Here is a 23366-nt window from a genome sequence, read left to right on the forward strand (position 1 = left end):
AACCCCATCGTCGCCTCCACGATCCTCCACAGCATCCACCAGCGTTCAGCTCTCCATACCCCAGACGCTGGAGCGGAAACGCAAATATAGTGCAACCCACCCGCACGCCCAAGCCCTTAATGTGCACATCTCCAGATTGCTTAGCCTGGAGATGCTGCCCTATAGGCTAGTAGAGACCGAGGCCTTTCGCAACCTCATGGCGGCGGCCGCCCCTCGGTATTCGGTCCCCAGCCGCCACTACTTTTCCCGATGTGCCGTCCCAGCCCTGCACCAGCACGTGTCAGACAACATCATCCGTGCCCTGACCAACGCCGTTTCTGACAAGGTCCACCTGACCACGGACACGTGGACGAGTGCTGCCGGGCAGGGCCACTATATATCGCTGACGGCACATTGGGTTAACTTGGTGGAGGCTGGGACCGAGTCTGACCCTGGGGCTGCTCATATACTGCCGACGCCGAGGATTGCGGGGCCTACCTCGGTCCAGGTGTTTCAGGCCTACTATGCCTCCTCCTCCTCCCACCCCTCCTCCACCTCCTCCTCCGAACTACCATCCGTGGGCACGGCGCCATCAGTCGGTAGCTCTAGGCACAGCAGCAGTGCAGTCGCTAAGCGACAGCAGGCGGTGCTCAAACTGCTGAGCCTAGGCGACAAAAGGCACACCGCCCAAGAGCTATTACAGGGCATCACGGCGCAGACTGATCTGTGGCTGGCACCGCTGAACCTCAAGCCGGGAATGGTTGTGTGTGACAACGGCCGTAACCTGGTGGCGGCTCTGCAACTCGGCAGACTGACACATGTGCCATGCCTGGCCCATGTGTTAAATCTGATAGTGCAGCGTTTCCTCAAGACATACCCCAATCTGTCTGATTTGCTCACGAAGGTGCGCCGCATCTGTGCGCATTTCAGGAAGTCCAGCCCAGATGCTGCCACTCTCAGGGCAGCGCAGCGCCGCCTCCAACTGCCCGCTCACCGACTGTTGTGCGACGTGCCCACGAGGTGGAATTCAACACTGACCATGTTATCCAGAGTTTACCAGCAGCGCAGAGCGATTGTAGACTGCCAGATGTCAACTTCCACCAGAACTGGTAGTCAGGTCAGTCAGCTTCCTCAAGTCTACAATGAGGAGTGGACGTGGATGTCTGATATCTGTCAGGTGCTGAGTAACTTTGAGGAGTCAACACAGATGGTCAGTGGCGATGCCGCCATCATCAGCCTCACCATCCCGCTGCTTGGCCTGTTGAAAAACTCTCTGGTCAGCATGAAGTCGGAAGCTTTGCGCTCGTCACAAGAGACGGGGGAAGAATATTCCCTTGTTGATAGCCAAAGCACCCTGAGGTCTGTTTCTCAGCGCATATCGGAGGAGGTGGAGGTGGAGGAGGATGAGGAGGAAGAGGAGGAGAATGTTGGCGAGACACAAGAGGGGACCATTGTTGAGTCCTTCACTGTTCAGCGTGTATGGGCAGAAGAAGAGGAGTTGGAGGAGTTGGAGGAGGAGGAAATGGACAGTCAGGCCAGTGAGGGGAGTGAATTCTTACGCGTTGGTACTCTGGCGCATATGGCAGATTTCATGCTAGGCTGCCTATCCCGTGACCCTCGCGTTCAAAGAATTTATTCCAGCACCGATTACTGGGTGTTCACTCTCCTGGACCCACGGTACAAGCAAAATCTTGCCACTCTCATCCCTGCAGAGGAAAGGAGTGTGAGAATGCATGAATACCAGCAGGCCCTGGTGCACAAGCTGAAACAGTATTTCCCTTCTGACAGCGCTAGCGGCAGAGTGCGTAGTTCTGCGGGACAAGTAGCGAGGGAGAGTAGGCGAGCAGGCAGCTTGTCCAGCACTGGCAAGGGTACGCTTTACAAGGCTTTTGCCAGCTTTATGTCACCCCAGCAAGACACTGTCACCTGTCCCCAGTCTCGGCAGAGTAGGGCTGATCTTTACAGAAAGATGGTGAGGGAGTACGTAGCTGACCATACCATCGTCCTAAATGATCACACAGCTCCCTACAACTACTGGGTTTCAAAGCTGGACATGTGGCACGAACTGGCGCTGTACGCCTTGGAGGTTCTTGCCTGCCCTGCCGCTAGCGTCTTGTCCGAGCGGGTTTTCAGTGCAGCTGGTGGCATCATCACCGATAAGCGTACACGCCTGTCGACTGACAGCGCTGACAGGCTGACGCTTATTAAAATGAATAAAGGCTGGATTTCTCAGAATTTCCAATCTCCACCAGGTGAAGGAAGCTCAACCTGAATAATTGATCCACTCCTCCTCCTCCTCATTTTCCTCCTTCTCCTCCTCTTTGTACAGTAAAGCAGAGGAAAATGGCTATTTTTTGACAGGGCCCACTGGCTCTTGCTATAGTACTTCATGCATTTAATTTTTCTGGAGGGCCACCTACCCGGTCCTCTGTTTGAAACAATTTTTGTGAGTGCCACATACAGGCACTCAATCTATTCCATTTTTCTGGAGGGCCACCTACCCGGTCCTCTGGTTTGAACAATTTTTGGGACTGCCACATACAGGCACTCAATCTATTCCATTTTACTGGAGGGCCACCTACCTGCTCCTCTGGTTTGAAGAATTTTTGGGACTGCCACATACAGGCACTCAATCTATTCCATTTTACTGGAGGGCCACCTACCTGCTCCTCTGGTTTGAAGAATTTTTGGGACTGCCACATACAGGCACTCAATCTATTCCATTTTACTGGAGGGCCACCTACCTGCTCCTCTGGTTTGAAGAATTTTTGGGACTGCCACATACAGGCACTCAATCTATTCCATTTTACTGGAGGGCCACCTACCTGCTCCTCTGGTTTGAAGAATTTTTGGGACTGCCACATACAGGCACTCAATCTATTCCATTTTACTGGAGGGCCACCTACCTGCTCCTCTGGTTTGAAGAATTTTTGGGACTGCCACATACAGGCACTCAATCTATTCCATTTTACTGGAGGGCCACCTACCTGCTCCTCTGGTTTGAACAATTTTTGGGACTGCCACATACAGGCACTCAATCTATTCCATTTTACTGGAGGGCCACCTACCTGCTCCTCTGGTTTGAAGAATTTTTGGGACTGCCACATACAGGCACTCAATCTATTCCATTTTACTGGAGGGCCACCTACCTGCTCCTCTGGTTTGAAAAATGTTTGGGACTGCCACATACAGGCACTATCCAAATTAAATTGTCTCCATAGCAGCCTCCACACGTTGTCTCCATTGCTACCTCCAAAAGTCGTCCATATAGCTGCCTCCATACATCGTCCCTTTATCAAACGAGGTGTGTCAGGCAGAAATTTGGGTTGTTTTCATGGATTCCACATCAAAGTTGTTAACTTTGTCGCCACCCTGCTGTGTTATCCACAAAATATACTGGCAAACTTTTACCATTTAGGGATATTATTTCAGCGCTTCTTGCGCATCTGTTTACATTCCCCTCACCCGGCATATCCTAAACTTATAAGAACGCTACTACACTTGATCTTATACAAAAGGTTCTTAGAAGTGCTGTTTGGGGAGTAGCCTAGAGACAGGGGCTTGGATTGGCGAAAGCTCGCCTGGCAGCGGAACGCCAGCTCCATGCGCATCATGCGCTTCTTGCGCATCTGTTTACATTCCCCTAACCCGCCATATCCCAAACTTATAAGAACGCTACTACACTTAACTTGGTGCAGGCTGGGACCGAGTCTGACCCTGGGGCTGGTCATATACTGCCGACGCAGAGAATTGCGGGGCCTACCTCGGTCCAGGTCTCAAAGGCCTACTATACCTCCTCCCACCCCTCCTCCACCTCCTCCTCCTCCGAATTACCATCCGTGGGCATGGCGCCATCAGTCGGTAGCTCTAGGCACAGCAGCAGTGCCGTCGCTAAGCGACAGCAGGCGGTGCTGAAACTGCTGAGCCTAGGCGATAAAAGGCACACCGCCCAAGAGCTATTACAGGGCATTCCACATCAAAGTTGTTAACTTTGTCGCCACCCTGCTGTGTAATCCACAAAATATACTTGCAAACTTTGACCATTTAGGGATATTATTTCAGCGCTTCTTGCGCATCTGTTTACATTCCCCTCACCCGCCATATCCTAAACTTATAAGAACGCTACTACACTTGATCTTATACAAAAGTGCTGTTTGGGGAGTAGCCTAGAGACAGGGGCTTGGATTTGCGAAAGCTCGCCTGGCAGCGGAGCGCCAGCTCCATGCGCATCATGCGCTTCTTGCGCATCTGTTTACATTCCCCTCACCCGGCATATCCTAAACTTATAAGAACGCTACTACACTTGATCTTATACAAAAGTGCTGTTTGGGGAGTAGCCTAGAGACAGGGGCTTGGATTGGCGAAAGCTCGTCTGGCAGCGGAGCGCCAGCTCCATGCCAAGATCCAACTAACATAGTTTTAACTGCAGCACCTTTAATCTACTACTAGTTCACTGCCTCCATACATGGTCCCCTTATCAAACGAGCTGTGTCAGGCAGAATTTTGGGTTGTTTTCATGGCTTCCATGTTAACTTTGTCGCCACCCTGCTGTGTAATCCACAAAATATACTGGCAAACTTTTATCATGTACCGATATTATTTGAGCACTTCTTGCTCACCTCCTTTGGTTCCTCTCTGCCACCCATTGGTTTGAAGCCTGAGTCCATTTAGAGTATGTCGCCATGCCACTCTCTAGCCTGCCGCTGCTGCCGCTGCCTCTGCATGCCGTCCCCTATAGTGTCAGGGTCAATTATTGGATGTTTTAGATGCTATCTAGCTTCATTCTGTCACTCTGTCATGGCCATGCTGTTGCCCATAATTTTGGCATAATGGTGCGTTTAAGCAGCCTCAGAGGCATCCATGCATGCTGCCCCTGCTGTTTCCTGTCCATTTCCGTGGTGTTTCCATCCTTTTCTGAGGTTCCCAGGTGTTTGGCCAAGCTTCCCTGTGCAGAGCCTTGGTCCCCTTGAAAAATGCTCGAGTCTCCCATTGACTTCAATGGGGTTCGTTATTCGAGACGAGCACTCGAGCATCGGGAAAAGTTCGTCTCGAATAACGAGTACCCGAGCATTTTAGTGTTCGCTCATCTCTAGTCCTTACATTTCATATACTTACTACTGTGAGAATTAACATTGCAAGATTAAAGGGGTATTCCAGGAATATGAACGTCTGACACAAAAACCCATGATGATATAACTAAATGTCATTAGTCACAAAACAAAGCTTAAATAATTTGATTTTATGATTTACAAAGTTTATGGTCTCCCTAAAGTAGGTGGAGTTATCACTGAGATGGCCGCCACTGGAAACTACAAGTTCCATGATCCTTTAGTTCTCAGTAACTCCTCCTACCACTTATGCTCTGCTAACAGTGATGATATAACAGACTTTCTTTACCATAGTAATGATGTGTAACTGCCATCACCATAACACTGACCATACTGGATGCACTGCAACCAACCGACTACAGCCAAACATAGTGGTGATCACATGACCTACCCAGGCAGGTTCAGGCCATGTGATGTGGACATGTGACCAGCAGCCATCTTCTGTCCTGCAACGGACCGTGTGGAGGAAATTAACGGACTGATTAAAGGGCCAGTAGCATTTTAATTCTTCATTACAGTGTATGTCATCAGCATTATCTGCTAAGGGGAGCAAAATTTTAAATAACAACTAATTACATATTAGCTTATATTTTGAGTGCCCATTTGTATATGAATTATGCTGATTCCTGGAATACCCCTTTAAGGATATAATCTCAAACCCCGAATAAGAGAACTTTTACGCAAGAGATTTTAATATAATTGCACCTTAGAGCATCTAATGCAGGGATAGGGAACCTATGGCTCACGAGCCAGATATGGCTCTTTTGTTGGCTGCATCTGGCTCTCGGACAGATCTTTAATACATAGTGATGGCTGCTGTGTGTCTCTTAAACTGATCACTGAACACAGGCAGTGAGGTTACCGCAGCCTACATCCTTTGTATGACCCAGGCACCATCGCCTGGGTCAAAGAGAAGAGAAGAGCGATGAGAAGCTGGCTGCATGGAGCGCTTGTAAGTGAAGGCTCTTTTTTTTTTTTGCTGTGACTATCTATCCACTGAGGGGCATGTTCTGTGGCTACCTTTCTACTGGGAGTATGTGCTGTGGCTACCTTTCTACTGGGAGTATGTGCTGTGGCTACCTATGTAACAGGAGTATGTGCTGTGGCTACCTATGTAACAGGAGTATGTGCTGCAGATACTTATATACTGGGGCCGTGTGCTGCGGCTACCTATCTAGTAGCCCCCGGTCCTTATAGGTACCGGGAAAGTGCCCCTTTAAATCCGCGAGTGATGGCGCACATGCTGGCCAGCCAGGATGGGAGACGGAAAGTGGTGGGTTGAGTGAGCTCGGAAAGGGGCGCCGCTACAGAGAGGGGCATGGGCGTGCCTGCGATCCAAGACCTAGATAGCAGGGGCACCCGTGACACTGGGACTACCTATCTACTGGGGGGCATGTACACATGGTACGGCTCTTCCGGAATAACATTTTTAAATATGTGCCGTTCATGGCTCTCTCAGCCAAAAAGGCTCCTGACCCCTGATCTAATGCATAGTAATATTATTATCATGTGTACTCTCACTTGACTCCTATTGCTTGGAATGTACTCTTCCCAATCATTCCTCCCTATTATTGTGTTACTTTGACAATTCTTTGACTATAGTACTTTTAACTTAATTTCTTTTATGCGGTTTCATCTATGCTTAATATATAGTGAGAGATGTCTGAACCTCGGGTATTGATTGTTTTATGTTGTTAAAAAATGTTGAAAAAAAATCTACAAAAAATACCATTAATAAATGAATTAATCTTAGCTTGCAGAGTAGCATATCCAGTTAATAAAATGCAAGTGGGTTGTTTAAGAGGCAAAAACCTTGGGTTAATTCATGCATTGTAGGTTTTTCTAATATTGTAGATATACCAAATAGAACTGGATATTGAAAGAATGTAGTTACATCTTTGTGAATTTCAATTTATCACAGCTGAGGTAACATAAAGAACTGAAAGAACTCTAAAAACCCCTTTGTCACATAAGACGACAGTCATGGCACATAATAGCTGATGTTCGGGTGTGTCTCGTGCGACCCAGACATGTGCAGCCAATCCTACAAATTGAAGCCCCTAGCTACTATTCATAGCTGTGATTTGCCAAGGGGACACCCCTGGCCAATCACAACCATGGCTAGTAGCTAGGGCCTCAATTTTCACGGCCACCAATCTGCAACATATTTTGATATGATAAATGGCATTTAAAGAAGAACATTGCAAAAATGCTAAATTTGACCTGCTACTTGATTTAACTGTTGATTAGTTCATATCGTTAACTACATGTTTCATTTACAACATTTTTTATAGTCATTACTTGTGTTTTAATTTGTCATTTAACCCCTTAGCCACCAGCCTGTTTTGGGCCAAAATGTTCAAGGACTCTTTATAATTTCTCACCCTCACCTTTCAAAAGCTATGACTTATTCATTTCATTAAAGGTGTACGAGGGATTGGTTTTTTCAGGTAACATTGCTTTTTTCTTTTTTAAAGGTGCCATTCTAGTGTACAAAGAATTTGTTGATGAATTTTTTGCCTGACCCTACAAGACTAGAAAGATGCGCTTTTTATTTATTAGTGCTGCATATATGCCTAAGGTAACAAGTATGCATGACCCCTTTTATTAGCAATGCCTTTTTATTTGTTGTGAGTACTTTACTGAGAATATTGACTTTTTATCTTTATGATTACATTTAATTTTTTTTTCTCTTCCCCTTGCTTCACAAATATTAATTATATGGTGATATTTTCATAGACTTTGGTTTGCTTTGTGTAATTCCACGCACACAATTGTTTGCTTGGCTCCTGGCATTGGTACACTCCCATTCCTGGAGGTATAGCTCTGTCTTCACATTCCTTGCCACAAAATATCCTTCTTACAAAAGGATAAAGTCAGTGTCATTGATACACCCGCGATTCCTGTCGCGGATTGTGGGCACATCCGTGCCCCCCTATGTGCCACAGTTCCCACTGCTGCTGTCCCGCTCCCCGGCCTGGACTCACCACTCGACGCTCCTGGCTGTACTCTGACTAGGCCGCCCGCTCCAGCCCCTAGGGCGCGCGCTGGCTTTCCTGTATTTAAAGGGCCAGCGTCCTCCTGATTAGAGCTCAAGCTGATTAGGCTCGCCCTTATAATTTGGCACCTGTTGCTACTCTTCCTGTGTCCTGCTGTGCCTTCCAAGGTTCCTGTCCAGTGGAATCTTCAGGCCATTCCAGCTTTACCAGTGTTCCTCTGTGTGCCAGCATTACCAGTAATCCTCTGTGTTTCCTGCTGTCACCTAAGGTTTTGACTGTTTCCTGCATTTCCTGCCGTACTACCTTGGGTACCACCGCGGGCCTAGCCGCACCCGTGGAATGAACTGGTGGCACCCCGCCGCAACAAGACCATCCCACTTTGAGGCAGGCTCTGACAAAGACCAGGTGCCACTTAGACTCCATTCCCGGGCTGCGGCTAGTACCATCATCTCTGGCGGTGGTCCAGAGGGTCCACAGACTCTTCCCTAAGAGACTCTCAGACGGTTCGACCCCTAACCAAACCGTGACAGCTCACCTGAAGATTGTTAGCACTGAAAATTCCAAGCAAGGATATCCCTTGGTTCCAGGTTTAACAAAAAAGTAACTTCAAGTTTTTAAAATCACAAACTTTTGTCTAGTGCTTTTAAATTCACTTCTAGCATGTAGACATAAAAAGAAGACTAGGCAAATCCTATGTGTTTCAGTAAGATCACCTTATTGATGTCTTATTCTGAGTACCTAGAATGCGGTCAAAGTAATTGGGGACCTCTAAATGGGGCCCCTCTTCCCACTTTAAAATATACATATCACAGACAGGTAGGGCTAGCCTGTGGGTTCAGAATTAGGGATCACTGTCTTGTCTGTTTATCGGTTCCTAGCCCCCCCCCCCCTTTATTGCATTAGGCTTCAAAGTGGCAAAACAGGCCACAGACAGATTTCATCCATAACCTGCCCATTGTTATGTGTTCCCATTGAGTTCTAGGGGATTGCAGTCAGTTCATTCACAGGGTTGTAAAAACAATGGCTGTGTAAAAGAGCGCTTGGAAAATAATAGTATTAGCAATATGAGGCATCCAACATATCTCCCTAATAATTTATAATGAAAGATTGTCTACATTTTCCCAGCATGTTATACACCCTTTTGATTATTCATATTTTAAGTCTTCTTCTAGTCTTCTTTTTGTGATTCCAAATGGCATGTTATCAAAAAAAGATTTAAGACTTACAGGGCAATACTCCAAGTTCATGTTCTGAGCTGATTAGGATAATACAGTCCCTAAGTACTAAATCCAGAAGGTACTAAATAGAGATGAGCGAGCACTAAAATGCTCGGGTGCTCGTTACTCGAGCCGAACATTTCCAGATGCTCGAGTGCTCGTTTCGAGTAACGAGCCCCATTGAAGTCAATGGGAGACCCGAGCATTTTTCAAAGGGACCATGGTTCAGGAATAAAATGTGTTATTTAATTGAAAAATAATGTCTTCTGATAATTTGCAAACATCTGCGATCTATTCTTCACTGTTCCGCGCGTATATTATCTCCCGACAAGTTAGCAGATGTAAAGAACAGTGAAGAATAGAATAAAAACAGTGAACACAGTGAACACAGTGAACACAGGATCATTTAAGATAAAAACACAGTGCAGAACACAGTGCAGAATAGATTACAGATGTTCGGCACATCTGCTTACTTGTCGGGAGATACGCGCGGAACGGCGCGAACAAAATAGCATGTGAAGAACAATATATATGTGTGTGAAGAACACATTGCAGATGTTTAAATACATCTGCAATGTGTTCTTCACACATATATATTGTTCTTCACATGCTATTTTGTTCGCGCCGTTCCGCGCGTATCTCCCGACAAGTAAGCAGATGTGCCGAACATCTGTAATCTATTCTGCACTGTGTTCTGCACTGTGTTTTTATCTTAAATGATCCTGTGTTCACTGTTTTTATTCTATTCTTCATTGTTCTTCACTGTGTTTTTTTTAATTAAATGCTCGATCTCGAGCAGGGGAAATACTTGTCCGAGCAACGAGCCGTCTCGAGTACCCTAATGCTCGACCGAGCATCAAGCTCGGACGAGCATGTTCGCTCATCTCTAGTACTAAACCCTTTGTATCCAATTAGTACTTCTTCAGGATGATGATTGATCACTTCTTATAACATTGAGAATTTTCTCGTGGTGACAATCTAGAGACTTGAAAGTATGAAGCAGAGGATAAATCAGGATTTAACAGCACTATTCAATTCTTAATTTTTTTAAGCCTACTCTTTGTTAATAACAATGTCATTAAAGAAGAATTTTCACCTTTTTGTCATACCTTTCCACTGTTATTCCTACTAGATATTTGTCCACGGACATTTCCGATATAGAACATGCAACTATAGAACAGAGTAATAAAGGCAAAGTACGAACGAAAAGAGGAAAGGGTAATGAAAATATAAACCAAACATGGGGAGACACACAGATCCATACGTCTCCATCCCAATCAATTACATTGGCCCCCTGCTCATGTTCATCTTTTTTATAGACCGCACAAGTTTATCCATTATGACACAGGAATATCAGGAGACGTGTGAAGGCTCCCTGATCATTGATTTATGACAGCGGAGTTTAACTGATCAGAAATCTCCATTCTAAATAGTGGGTTACCCTTTTTTCCCTACAAACAGATGTGATATTTTCAATTAGATTAACCACATTTTATCCACCTTTTTTGGAGAAAATTATGCTGGCACAAATATTTTAAGATTAAAGAGTGTAAAGAAAGCTGTCTGATGTACGATTACTCACTAGTCTACCAAAACCCCATGCACTATCATTATGGTTAAGCCCCTTTACTAATCTTAAAAGTCATAGTTAAAAAACATCCTTTATTGGTGACGTTTCCAGCATTGATGTCTTTGCTATATTGGTCCTTGACGAATCAGAGGTTACAAACCTGACTTCGAGAAGGATCAATTGTAGCAGGGAAAGACTGGCCCTCATTGCATTAGAGAACAACGATAATATCATCATCAAATCATCGGATAAGGGGGGTAATGCAACCTTCGACTAATGCAATCTACTGATTAATGCAAAATGTGTGCAGAATTCCTCAAAGACAGAGAGGGATATGCGATACTTACTTCTAACCCCACAGAGTAATACCACAGGGAACTCGGGATCATTCTATCCACAGCACTCATGGAAAGACTTGCAACCTTCTATGGTCTCCCCAAAATACACAAAGGACCCAACCTTTGGTAAAATGAAAGCTGAGCTGTGATTTGTTGCTATGGGCAACTAGAAATATAATGACTTTCAGACAGCTTGATAAATCTGCCCCAATGTGCCAAAACTTGGGAGTTTACATTGACAAGGTTTCGGCACCATTTGTGACCTCTGTGCCTTCTTACACTCGTGACACTACAGATCTACTTAAGACACTTGAAGGACTTACAATTGGCCCTTACACCCTATTAGCCAGTATTGACGTGGAGGCACTGTATTTCTCCATCCCACACGAACTTGGCTTAAAAGTAATGGAATTTTATCTCCTGGGCTGCTGGGAACACCTGTGTGTTTTTGGTGAAGATTGACCAAATCCCATTAACATTGGTATAGCAAGCCTATGAGCTCGCTATATTAATGACATATTCATCATATGGAAAGGTACCCCTGAACAATTCATCAGTTCAACTGAACCTTAATACATTAGGTTTAAATTTTACCTATGAGATACACCCAACTTGTTTACCCTTTTTGGACATATTAATCCAAAAGAATAAAATGGGAGACAAAATTGTTTTTCAACTAGCCAAACATATACACAGTGAGCACAAGAGAGGCAGGTTTATCATTTATTGGCATTGATCTAGTCAAACAGTAGCACCACAAGGCTTAAATTAACAACTGAGTGTTGCATGCTTTCTTTTATCAAGTACCATTTTCATATACTATCTGTTTCATAGTTTCATAGTTTATACGGTTGAAAAAAGACACTTGTCCATCAAGTTCAACCAAGGAAGGGAAGGGATTGGATGAGGAAGGGATTTAGGGGAAACAATCCTATATAACATAACAATCAATGTTATTTAGGTGTAAAAAGGCATCTAGACCCTTCTTAAAGCTCTCTGCTGTCCCTGCTGTGACCAGCGCCTGAGGCAGGCTATTCCACAGATTGACAGTTCTCATAGTAAAAAAGCCCTGTCGCTTCTGGTGATTAAACCTTGTTTTCTCCAAACGGAGACAGTGCCCCCTCGTCTTTTGATTTGATCTAATCTGAAACAACTTACCACCATATTTTTTGTATGGACCATTCATATATTTAAATAAATTAATCATGTCCCCTCGTAGTCGTCTCTTTTCCAGACTAAATAAATCTAGTTGTTTTAATCTTTCCTCATAACTAAGACCCTCCATACCCCTTATCATTTTTGTGGCTCTACGTTGAACCCTCTCCAGCTCCAGGGCATCCTTTTTATGGACCGGTGCCCAGAACTGAACAGCATATTCCAGGTGTGGCCGAACCAATGCTTTGTATAGTGGTAATATTACATCCCTATCACGAGAGTCCATACCACTTTTGATACATGACAAGATCCTACTAGCTTTAGAGGCAGCTGATTGACATTGCATGCTGTTATTCAATTTATGATCTACTAGTACCCCCAGGTCCCTCTCAACAAGGGACTCTCCCAGATTTACTCCCCCAAGGACATATTTTGCCTTTGGATTATTGGCCCCCAGGTGCATAACCTTACATTTATCCACATTAAACCTCATTTGCCAAGTGGATGACCAAACATTCAGTCTGTCCAAGTCACCCTGCAGCCTATGAGCATCCTCCATAGACTGTATTACACTACACAGTTTGGTGTCATCTGCAAAAATAGACACGGTGCTATTAATTCCTACCTCTATATCATTAATAAATATATTAAAAAGTAGTGGGCCAAGCACAGAACCCTGAGGTACACCACTCATAACTGGTGACCATTCCGAGTATGAATCATTGACCACAACTCTCTGGATACGATCCTTCAGCCAGTTTTCAATCCAATTGCAAATGATTTCTGCCAAACCAATAGCCCTAATTTTACCCATCAGGCGTCTATGAGGGACAGTGTCAAATGCCTTTGCAAAGTCCAAGAACACAATATCCACAGCTGCTCCTCCATCCAGGCATCTGCTCACCTCTTCATAAAAGCAGATAAGGTTAGTTTGACAACTTCTATTCTTAGTAAACCCATGCTGGCTATCACTTATTATTCTATTTGATGTCACATACTCCAGTATGTAGTATTTTACTAACCCTTCCAATACTTTCCCCACAATGGAAGTTAAGCTTACAGGCCTGTAATTGCCTGGCGAAGTTCTAGAGCCCTTTTTATATATTGGCACCACATTTGCCTTGCGCCAGTCACTTGGCACCACACCAGACATTACGGAATCCCTGAAGATTTTAGACAGTGGTACAGCAATAACAGAACTGAGTTCTTTAAGAACTCTGGGGTGTAACCCATCTGGTCTCTATAGATAAAAAATATTTCCACAAAACTCTTTTCTTAATGCATCAAAATCTATCTCAGTACTTATATTTCTATTTTGGTTGTACTCAGAAGGAAGTCTTCCACTTTTGCCGTTATAATTCTTATTATGTTTGCCCCTGACGTATCTACTCACCAACCCCAAAACCTTTCTCTTTAGGGAACTATATATAAATACACAGAAGAATTTTAGCATTGAATTTATCTGTATGGTTCCTTTAGGTCCTCAGTGAATACTGAAGGAGGCTTCAGTATTCACTGAGGAGGATTGTGGCGCATGGAGGGTTAAAACAGTCCTTTTCGTCCATAAACCTGCCTCTGGTCTCCAATGATAACTCTCTTCCTACAACATCAGAACAGAAGCAGATGGGCTAACCTATTCCAAGGCCAACACCTAGGTTAAGCAGCAAGGTAACAAAATGGCCCTGATACACACCAAATACTATTTATCGGTCGGGGAGGGAGGCTCCCCACACATATCGTCGCCTGGAGCCACTTCCTTAGGGGTATTGTCATTGACTTTCACACAAAGCCGTGCCCTTTTGCATACAAGTTGGAGAAGGTCCTAAAATGGTCTAATACTCTTAATAAATTTGGCGCAAGGCATGTCAGACAGTTTTTTTTTACTCCAGGTGGAGTAAGCTTCATTTATCTCCACCTTTGACAGAATGTATGGTAATATTAAAGGAAAACTCTTAACATTTTCTAATTCAGCTGAGCAATCTTTTTTTAACTCACTGTTAGACCAGCACAGTCTCCAGATGTTTGTTGTTTTTCAAAATACACAATCGTCACCTTCATGACACTGCTGGACATCTTACTAATAAAACAAATGGATAAAGAAGTATGTTGTTTACAGTCTAAAACTTGAAAATTAGAGACTTTATAATCACACTTTATTATAACAATATTAAAATTGGCTGAAAATTAACCAGAGAATACTGAATTATTTCAGGTTTCCAATGTGTGCCCTATGGTAGCAGTAAGTATGTATTCCACAAGCACCTAATAAACAGCTGCCAGGTAGATTAATAAATGTCAGGTGACAGGACCCACATCATACCATAATCTCTCTGTAGTTATGAAAAGGACCCATCCACATGACAGCTGCTGCCATACAAGGACAAATCATTTATACTGTTGTATAAACTGGAGATCAAAATAAGAGAACAATATATGATTTTTCATAAAGAATGCAATCTCCATTGATCAAGATTTGGATGGATTTTTTGTAACTGGTAGACCATTCCACTAGAACAGTAGTTCAAAAAATTATAAAAAGTATATAAAAGGAGTATTCCGGGAATATGAACGTCTGATACAAAAACCCATAATGTTATAAATAAATTAATGTAACAAAACTCAATGTCATTAGTCACAAAATGGAGCTTAAATAGTTTGATTTTATGATTCACAAAATTTTATGGCTTCTCTAAAGTTATCTCCAAGATGGCTGCCACTGGAAACTACAAGTTCCATGATCCTTTAGTTCTCAGTAACTCCTCCTACCTCTTATGCTCTGCCCCCAGTTATGATGTAACAGGTTTTCTTGCCCTGTTACCATAGTAATGATGTGTAACTGCCATTACCACAACACTGGCCATACTGGATGCACTGCAACCAACCGACTACAGCCAAACGTAGTGGTGATCACATGACCTGCCCAGGCAGGTGCAGGACATGATGTGGACATGTGACCACACGTCCTGTGTGTGCTCTGCAACGGACCGCGCAGAGGAAATTAATGGACTGATTAAAGGGCCAGTAGCATTTTATTTCTTCATTACAGTCTCTGTCATCAGCATTTTCTGCTAAGGGGACCAAAATTTTAAATAACAACTAATTACACATGAGCTTATATTTTGAGTACCCATTTGTATATGAATTATGCTGATTCCTGGAATACCCCTTTAACTTAAAACCTTTTTCAGTTGCATTTTCTGATGGTTACAACAGTCACCATCAGTATGAAGTGTACAAGACTTTGCTTTGCATGACTTCAGCACATCTGTGGCCACAGAATATCACTAGTCACACTACTCTGGTGTGATTTTGGTCCACTCTTCGTCCAGTCTCTTCCACAGTTCTGTGGCTGTTGTGGCTTTCTTGGCTATTACTCTCCCGTGACGTCACCTCACTCTCTCATGCTCCCAGCATAGGAGAGGGAGGTGGCAAGGGCATGCATAATTAGTAGCCCAGAGTGCCAGACATTCTTTTTTAGGTGATCCCGGCAAAATTAACAATAGTGCCTGAATCAAAGTGAAGAGGAGTGGGGGTATATATTTTTAGCCTTTTTTGATTTTTAGTGGTTCATTTCCATTATTGCTATGTTAACACATATGTTAACATTTTGTTAATGTATGCATTTTGTTAACATAATGTTAACCCCTATGGCCTATTTTGGCTTTTAGGAATGTGGTCCCTTTTTTCAAATATTCTCTGTGTCACTATAAGTGCTTATAGCTTTGGAACGTTATAAGATACCCAGGGGATTTTGAGATTGTTTTCTCGTTCCTCAAATTAGTTTAAAAATTTGGATGAAATCTTTTGTGTTTAGTTATGAAAAAAAAATCTTTATTTTCAAAGTTCGAAATTCTCTACTTTTGATGCAGGTAGTCATAGCTCCCAAATAAATTCAGAACTTACATTTCCCAAATGTCTGCTTTATGCTGGCATGGTTTTTTAAGATTCCACATATTTTACTAGAATGCTATGAGGCTCAGAATTTAGGTGCCATTTTTCAAATTTTTTGGAAAATCAGCAAAACCCGTATTTAGATGGACATGTTCGACTTTTAATTGACTGTGAGAGGCCTAAATAATAGCTAGACTCGCAAATTACCCCATTATGGAAACTACATCCCTCAAGGTACGAAAAAGCACTTTTAAGAAGTTTGTTTAACCCTTTAGGTTTTTTTTAGGGGTTAAAACATAAACGGAGGTGCGGTCTACAAATTGTAATATTTTTTGACAATACACTCATTTTGGATGGAAAATTAAACATTTGAAAAGGATTTAAAAAAAAGGCACCACAAAGTTTGATACCCAATTTCTCCCAAGTATGCTGATACCCTATATGTGGTGGTAACCTGCTGTATGGGCCCCCGGCTGGGCATAGAGGGGAAGGAGGCGCCATCCAGAGCAGATTTGTATTGTCACATTGTACAGGCTATAATTTTTTTTCTTTTTTTGCCACATGAAATGAACTTTTCTGTTATATAATTTTGGGGCATCTATAGCTAATTGGTGAGATTTTATTAACTCTTTGTTGGTGGAGGAAATGAAAATCATCAATTTTTTGGAAGATTTTTTTGGGTTTTTTTTTGGCCGTTTACCATACAAAAATAGTATATTATTTGTATTCTATGGGTCGCCACAATTAAGAAAATACCTCATTTATATAGATTTTTAATTTTTTTTCCAAATTTTACGGAATAAAAAGTAATTTGGCAAAAATGTTAATTTTAGCATCACCCTATTTTCATATGCATACCTTTTTTTATTTTTCCCCTGACAAATCTGGTTAAAGGCTTATATTTTGTGAGAAGCGTTGTTCTTTTTAGTGGTCTTTAGATTGCTCAACATTTTTAAATCACTTTTTAGAGCATTTTTTAAAGGGTATTAATTAAAAATTATCTTTTTTTCAGAGAGTTTTTTTAGGTTGTTTTTTACGGGGTTCACTTAGCGATTCCAATAACAATTCTGTTTTATTATGCAGATTGTCACGGATGTAGCGATACCAAATATGTGGTAGTTTTGTGTACTTTATTCAATTTTACTGAATAAAAATGAATTTGGAGAAAATCTTTTACATTTTGGCATCACCATCTTTTCATATGCAGAACTTTTTTATTTTGCGGCTGACAAATCTGGTTATTTTTTGCGAGAAGAGTTGTTCTTTTTATTGGTCTTATTTTAAAGTGCGTAACATTTTTTATATCACTTTTTAGAGCATTTTTAAAAATGTATTAATTAAAAGTTATCCTTTTTCGGAACATTTTTTGTTTTTTTTTTGGAAAGTGACATTTTAGGGGCTTATATTTTTATCTATTTATTCTAATGTTTAAACTTTAGAGTTTTTAACTTTGATTACTTATACAAACTTGAACTTGAACCAGCGATGCCCTGATAGCTGGTTCAAGTCCAATACACAGCTCTACAATTCTTATTCATTGTAGAGCAGTGTAAACTGTCTGAGCATGCATACGCAGCACTCGGCAGACCTTGGGGCTGCCCAGAAGAGGGAAGACCCCGACACGGGTTAACACTCGCGATCGGAGCCGGCTCCGATTGCAGGTGTTACAGCATGGTGTCAGCTGTAATAGACAGCTGACAGCAGCTGTTTCTGGTGCCGCCCCCGTTCGTGAGTCGGTGCCAGAAGCGGGACGTTACCGATGCCGGTGCGGGAAGTATCTACCCGCAGGGACGTACCATAACGTCCTGGTGAACGTAGGTGTCAACAGTTATGTATTCAGGCAAATCTCTTCTCAACTGTTCTGATGTGTTTGAAAATGCATGTGTTACTGCCAGGTGTGAACGCACCATCACTGTGTATGTATGTATCTATATACATACTCATACTGTGATGCTGCCATGTGTTTATCTTTTTATTCCTATGTAGGTGTTATGTAGTGTAGTAGGACATGTTTTATTATATCTTTTTCTTTGTGATAGAGCAGATTCCTGTATGATGCAGAGCTACAATGCTCTGTCTCCACTGCCTTGCTCTGCAATAGATCTCTTTACAAGCACTAACACTGCTGTTTCTGTGCCCTGATTAGCTGAGCGGGTTGTGCACATTCATGTGAATGCCCTGAGTGCTATTGGCATCACTACCAAGGATGTCATAATCAGGAAGTCTCACCCACTTCAGGAAAAGCTGAGGGGGTCTTAGAAATAGCCTCATCTATCTATTATCCCATAGCCCAGTGTAGGAAGAAGCCAGAAGCATGATACAGATATCATTGGAATTAAATGCTTTAAACTTACAGTCTTTTTTCAACCATATAAACCAGTGATGGCGAACCTTTTAGAGACTGAGTGCCCAAACCACAACCAAAACCCACTTATTTACCCTGATGTGCCATTTTAAGCAATAACTTATAGCTACCTGTTCTTCCACTTCTTTAATTGTATCGGCCACCTGAGGCCACCAATACAGTTGAAACAAGGTGGGCAAATTCAGACTATCATTGTAGCTTCTCTCCAGGGTCTCTCTGTTTAGAAAGAATGGTGGCTCCAGCATGAGGAACTCCAAAGATAATGCACTTCTTTCAACACCTTCTCACTTTTCAAGCAGTTCCAAACAGTCAATGAAGTGTCGCTCATCTCATAAGTTGCCTGGGATTGCAGGAAGATTTGGTGGATCCTATTTGGTGAACTCTGTCCTGGGCTGATGGCCTGAGTGCCCACAGAAAGGGCTCTGAGTGCCACCTCTGGCACCAGTGCCATAGGTTCGCCATCACTGATATAAACTATGATACTAATCTGTCCACAAAACATGCTAGTCCTTTTGATGCACAGACTTGGAACATCCAACTACTCTTGCAATGGCTGATAATGTCACCCCTTTGGCCTACATCTGGTCTACCTTCTACAGCAGGACTTAAAATGGCACACCATTCTTTTTTTAAAAAGGTCAGTGAAAACTGGAAAGTTAGGCTGACAATTAAATAGGGTTTGTCAGATAATTAACCCATTAAAGACCTGACCCTTTTTTGCTTTTGTGTTTCAGTTTTTTGTGGTACTTACCGTCAAAAATATCTAACTTTTGTATTTTTTCATGACCAGAGCTATATGAGGGTATGTTTTTTGCGTAAAAAATCGTACTTCCCAGTGTCATTATTTTTTTTCCATGCCATGTACAGGCAGTCTCCAGGTTTACGTACAAGATAGGTTCTTTAGGTTTGTTCTCAAGTTGAATTTGTACAGTATGTATGTTGGAACTGTATATTTTATAATTATAGGTTCAAAAGAGGGGGGGGGGAGTTTCAAGGACGAGAAGTGCACAGCTCGACTGATATTTTATCAGCATAAAAAGACCAAAACAGGTAGTCACAACGCATTTCAGGGATCGGGGGTCCCCTTTTTAAGGTGACATTAAAGTTCCGATCCTGGGCAGTGTTGTTTTATAATTATGGGACCAATGATTATCAATAAAGCTTCATTACATACACCTTACAACTGATCATTGCAGCCTGGGACTAAAGTAACATTCAGAGAGCCAGCGGTCACAGTGGGCAGAGGGGTTAGTCTTTAAATAAGTCAGATGTACTTAAGTAGGGAAAAATTGTGGTGAAATTTACAAAAAAAAGTGTTTGCACCATTTTCCTATGGGTTCTGTTTTTATGACTTTTAATGTGCACTTCATGTACGACCGGTTGGGCATACATCACCCGCAAAAGAGAGGAGGAGGGGTGACGCCACCCCTCTCCATTGCAATGGAAAACATACGGCTCGTAACACGGGGAAAGACAGGACATGTGCAGTTATGTTCCGTACATGTGCGTCACCATATCGCTCTGAGCAGCCATTGCTGGTCTATGGGTGACGTATGCTTAGTCGTGTGAATGTCTTAGTCTTTCCTCCATTGTAATATAATGGTATGCTATACTCGCATTCATATCTAGACTATTTAATTAATTTGTAACTATACTCAAAAAGTATATAAAATATAATGTGTCATTATAATTTCTTGGAGAACATTTTTAGATTAGTAAAGGGACCATCGCCCAGCTCTGCTGTAGCATCAAGACTGTCAAGATATGTGCCTCTATGCCCATTTCATGACACTTTCTTCTATTGTGTTGTACAAACAATTGCACCATTTGAGCTAGTGGATGAACAGCTGAAAGTCTTTATCCATGTAAACATGTCATATGAAGGTGTAGGCACAAATGATAAATCATTTTTCAGAGCCTATGTCTTGAAGTCCATATGTTTTCTTTTTGATAAATTGATCACTTGCTATTGGTTTTCACTATAAAAACTTTCTATTTTTGTTACCTATTGACCATATAATGGTTATAGGAGGGTCTTGTGACTAAAACATCTTCTCCGGGTTAATTCTTTTGGGAGACTATTCTGCCTCTGCCTCCACCCCTGGTGTTTATGGTATCTGCTCCAGATTGAATAGGGTGATTATATTGTTTTTTTAGTTAAAGGGGTATTCCTATTTCAGCTAATTAATGTTATTGTTTTTATGATGAAAAGTTATAGCATTTTCTAATATCCTTTCTGTATCAATTCCTCACAGTTTTCTAGACCTCTGCTTGCTGTCATTCTATAGAAAGCTTAGGGAGCACATTCACTTACCCGTCCCGTTGACGCCGCCGATCCGGAATGTCCGATGAGGATTCGGAGCTGCCGCGATTTACTAAGATTGTGTGTCCAATTTCCTGCATGTGTCGCTTCCCCGCTCAGGTCCGCCGGAGTTAACCTTCACCTTCCTGGTGCATGTAAGTGCGTGTCTTGCGACACAATTTTGAAAGTTAAATTCAGCGGTTTGTCAGAATCAGTCGAATTGTCCGACGGCCACGCCCACGATTTGTATCGCATGAAAGCTGGCGCGTGCAACAAAAACCCCTGTGCAATTCAGGGAAAATTAGAAATATTTGGGAAACCCAACGGAAATGCTTCCAACGGACCCTTAGTAAATGTGCCCCAATATGTTTATTTCCAATGAACAGAAATCTGCCCATGGTCACACAGGTGCGTGGCTCGTTATAGCACACAGCTCTGATTACTCTCTGTGATACAAACGAGCCTCACACATGTCTGACCAGGGTCGGATTCTGTCCACTGGAAGGAAACATTTCTATTGAAAGAAAGCAAGCAGAGATCTAGAAAACTGTGAGGAATTGATGAAGAAAGTATATTGGAAAATTGCATAACTTTTCATCATACAAACAATACCATAAAATGGCTGAAATGGGAATACCCATTAAAGGCAGTCCTGTTCAATTTTGAGGCTTCACTATCTGAAAATCCATTGAAAGGTTCCATTGCTGATTTACCCTCAGCTCCAACAGGGTTCAGAATATTAAAAATATTGTTGTCCTTAAAATCTTGGGTCTAACAGCAGAATTGAAAATTTTTGCGTTCCTTTACTTGATAAGTGAACCATTCTATGGTAAATCGTAAGCCTGTTTCTTTCCTTTTGTATTCACTAGAGATGGGAAGAAAGAAAGAAAGGAAAAGAAAGGAAAAGAAAGGAAAGGAAAGAAAGAAAGACCCTCGATGACATGTGCAGACCTGTAAGCCAATCAGCGACCAGCAGGCTTATGTTATGTCACAGCCCTATAAAAACAGAAGGCCATTTCCAATCCCAGGGTGTCCGCTTTGAGGGATCAGTATAGCCCAAATTGCAGTTAGTTTTTGCTGCTGAAGTTACTAGCAAGAACTCTGTGTAAAATCCACATAATTTATGGAGTGATTTTTGCTCCAATCCCAGGGTGGACATTTTGGGGGATCTCTATACCCCAAATTGCATTTCTTTTTTGGCAAAGACATAATATTTTCATGAAAATTATAATGAATGATGCATGTGGCGTCTTTAATCTTCAAATTTAAATGAAAAATTTCAACTTCAAATTCATTTCAAACTCTGTCATTGTGCCACACTGTGGCCTACCATGTTGCTGCCAACTGACCATTGTCTCCCTGGAACACCCTGTGATTTCCATAATGCTGTTTTCACCCTCCACCACTCTATGACGTTGCCACTATGTTTGGTTTTCCCCTTCATTTCATCTGTCACTACGAATGAAAAGCTTCAAGATTGATAGCCAAAAGCAGCAGTGGATACAGAACACAGAGAATATGCAAATATCCCATTTATTGGTCATCTCTGTTCTGGATCAACTCCTGTGTGTTTTTGGCTTTAGCAATACTGATGATGGATTACTGACCGATTGAAAGAAAACACTGCCGAATGAAAAGAAGGGCAAAATGATCAGTGACATAAATGCAAAATTACTGCCGATACCCTCTCCACTCTTTTGGGGGGTTTCTACATGTATCTACGTTTAACAGAACAGGTTCTGTCGTCTATGGAATCATTTGATGTCAGTGTAAAAAGAGTGCACTCTTTGATGTTATAGTGGGATCTTGGCCCTCAGCTCAGTCCTTTAGAGCTGGCACAGATGTTACCTTGTCAGGCTACGTTCCCACTTCATTTATTTGGTGAAGTTGGCCTATGTAAGTGTCCATGGAATTGAAGAGTGAAGCGATTCTAAGAGCGGCGCTGGCATGTGCATGTCATATTAAAACACAGCATTGTTTGATGACAACGCTCCCTATGCATATTTGAGAATGTCACAAAGTTCTACAACACCTTACAGGCTCTCTGCAGCCATGAAATACCTGTTTTTTAACGTGATACGACATGAATCGATTCGAGCCGAATCAAATTTTTTTGAAAAATTCTGTGAACCTGGTCGAATCGAATTTTGACAAATTTGCCCATCTCTAGTATTCACAGCACACCCAATGTCATCTTTTAGCTTCATCATTGAGATGTAGCATACCTCCTCCAATAACAGCCTCATAAAACTTATAGAGGAATCAATTGATTCTTTTTCACACTCCCAAGAAATTCAGCAGATCTAATTCTTGCTGCAGGCACTTCCTTCAAGTTTCTGACCTATATGGGGTTGTCCCACCTCCCTGCTACCTCTTTGCCATATCGAAAAGAGGAAAGTTTTCCAGCTGAGAAGATATCTAGAAAATGTTCAAGCTTTATTG

The 23366-nt window shown here is 42.4% G+C and overlaps 1 long non-coding RNA gene across 1 annotated transcript in view; it reads left to right on the forward strand.

Moving 5' to 3' along the window:
- LOC140070798 (uncharacterized) overlaps positions 1 to 23097 on the forward strand; it is a 68773-nt gene extending 45676 nt beyond the window's left edge. Inside the window, exon 3 of the long non-coding RNA XR_011848988.1 lies at positions 21794 to 23097. This is a non-coding gene — a long non-coding RNA (uncharacterized lncRNA). The remainder of the gene's footprint in view (positions 1 to 21793) is intronic.
- The last annotated feature ends 269 nt before the right edge of the window (positions 23098 to 23366 follow it).

This window comes from Engystomops pustulosus, chromosome 7 (genome assembly GCF_040894005.1).
Source record: "Engystomops pustulosus chromosome 7, aEngPut4.maternal, whole genome shotgun sequence".
Classification (NCBI taxonomy): domain Eukaryota; kingdom Metazoa; phylum Chordata; class Amphibia; order Anura; family Leptodactylidae; genus Engystomops; species Engystomops pustulosus.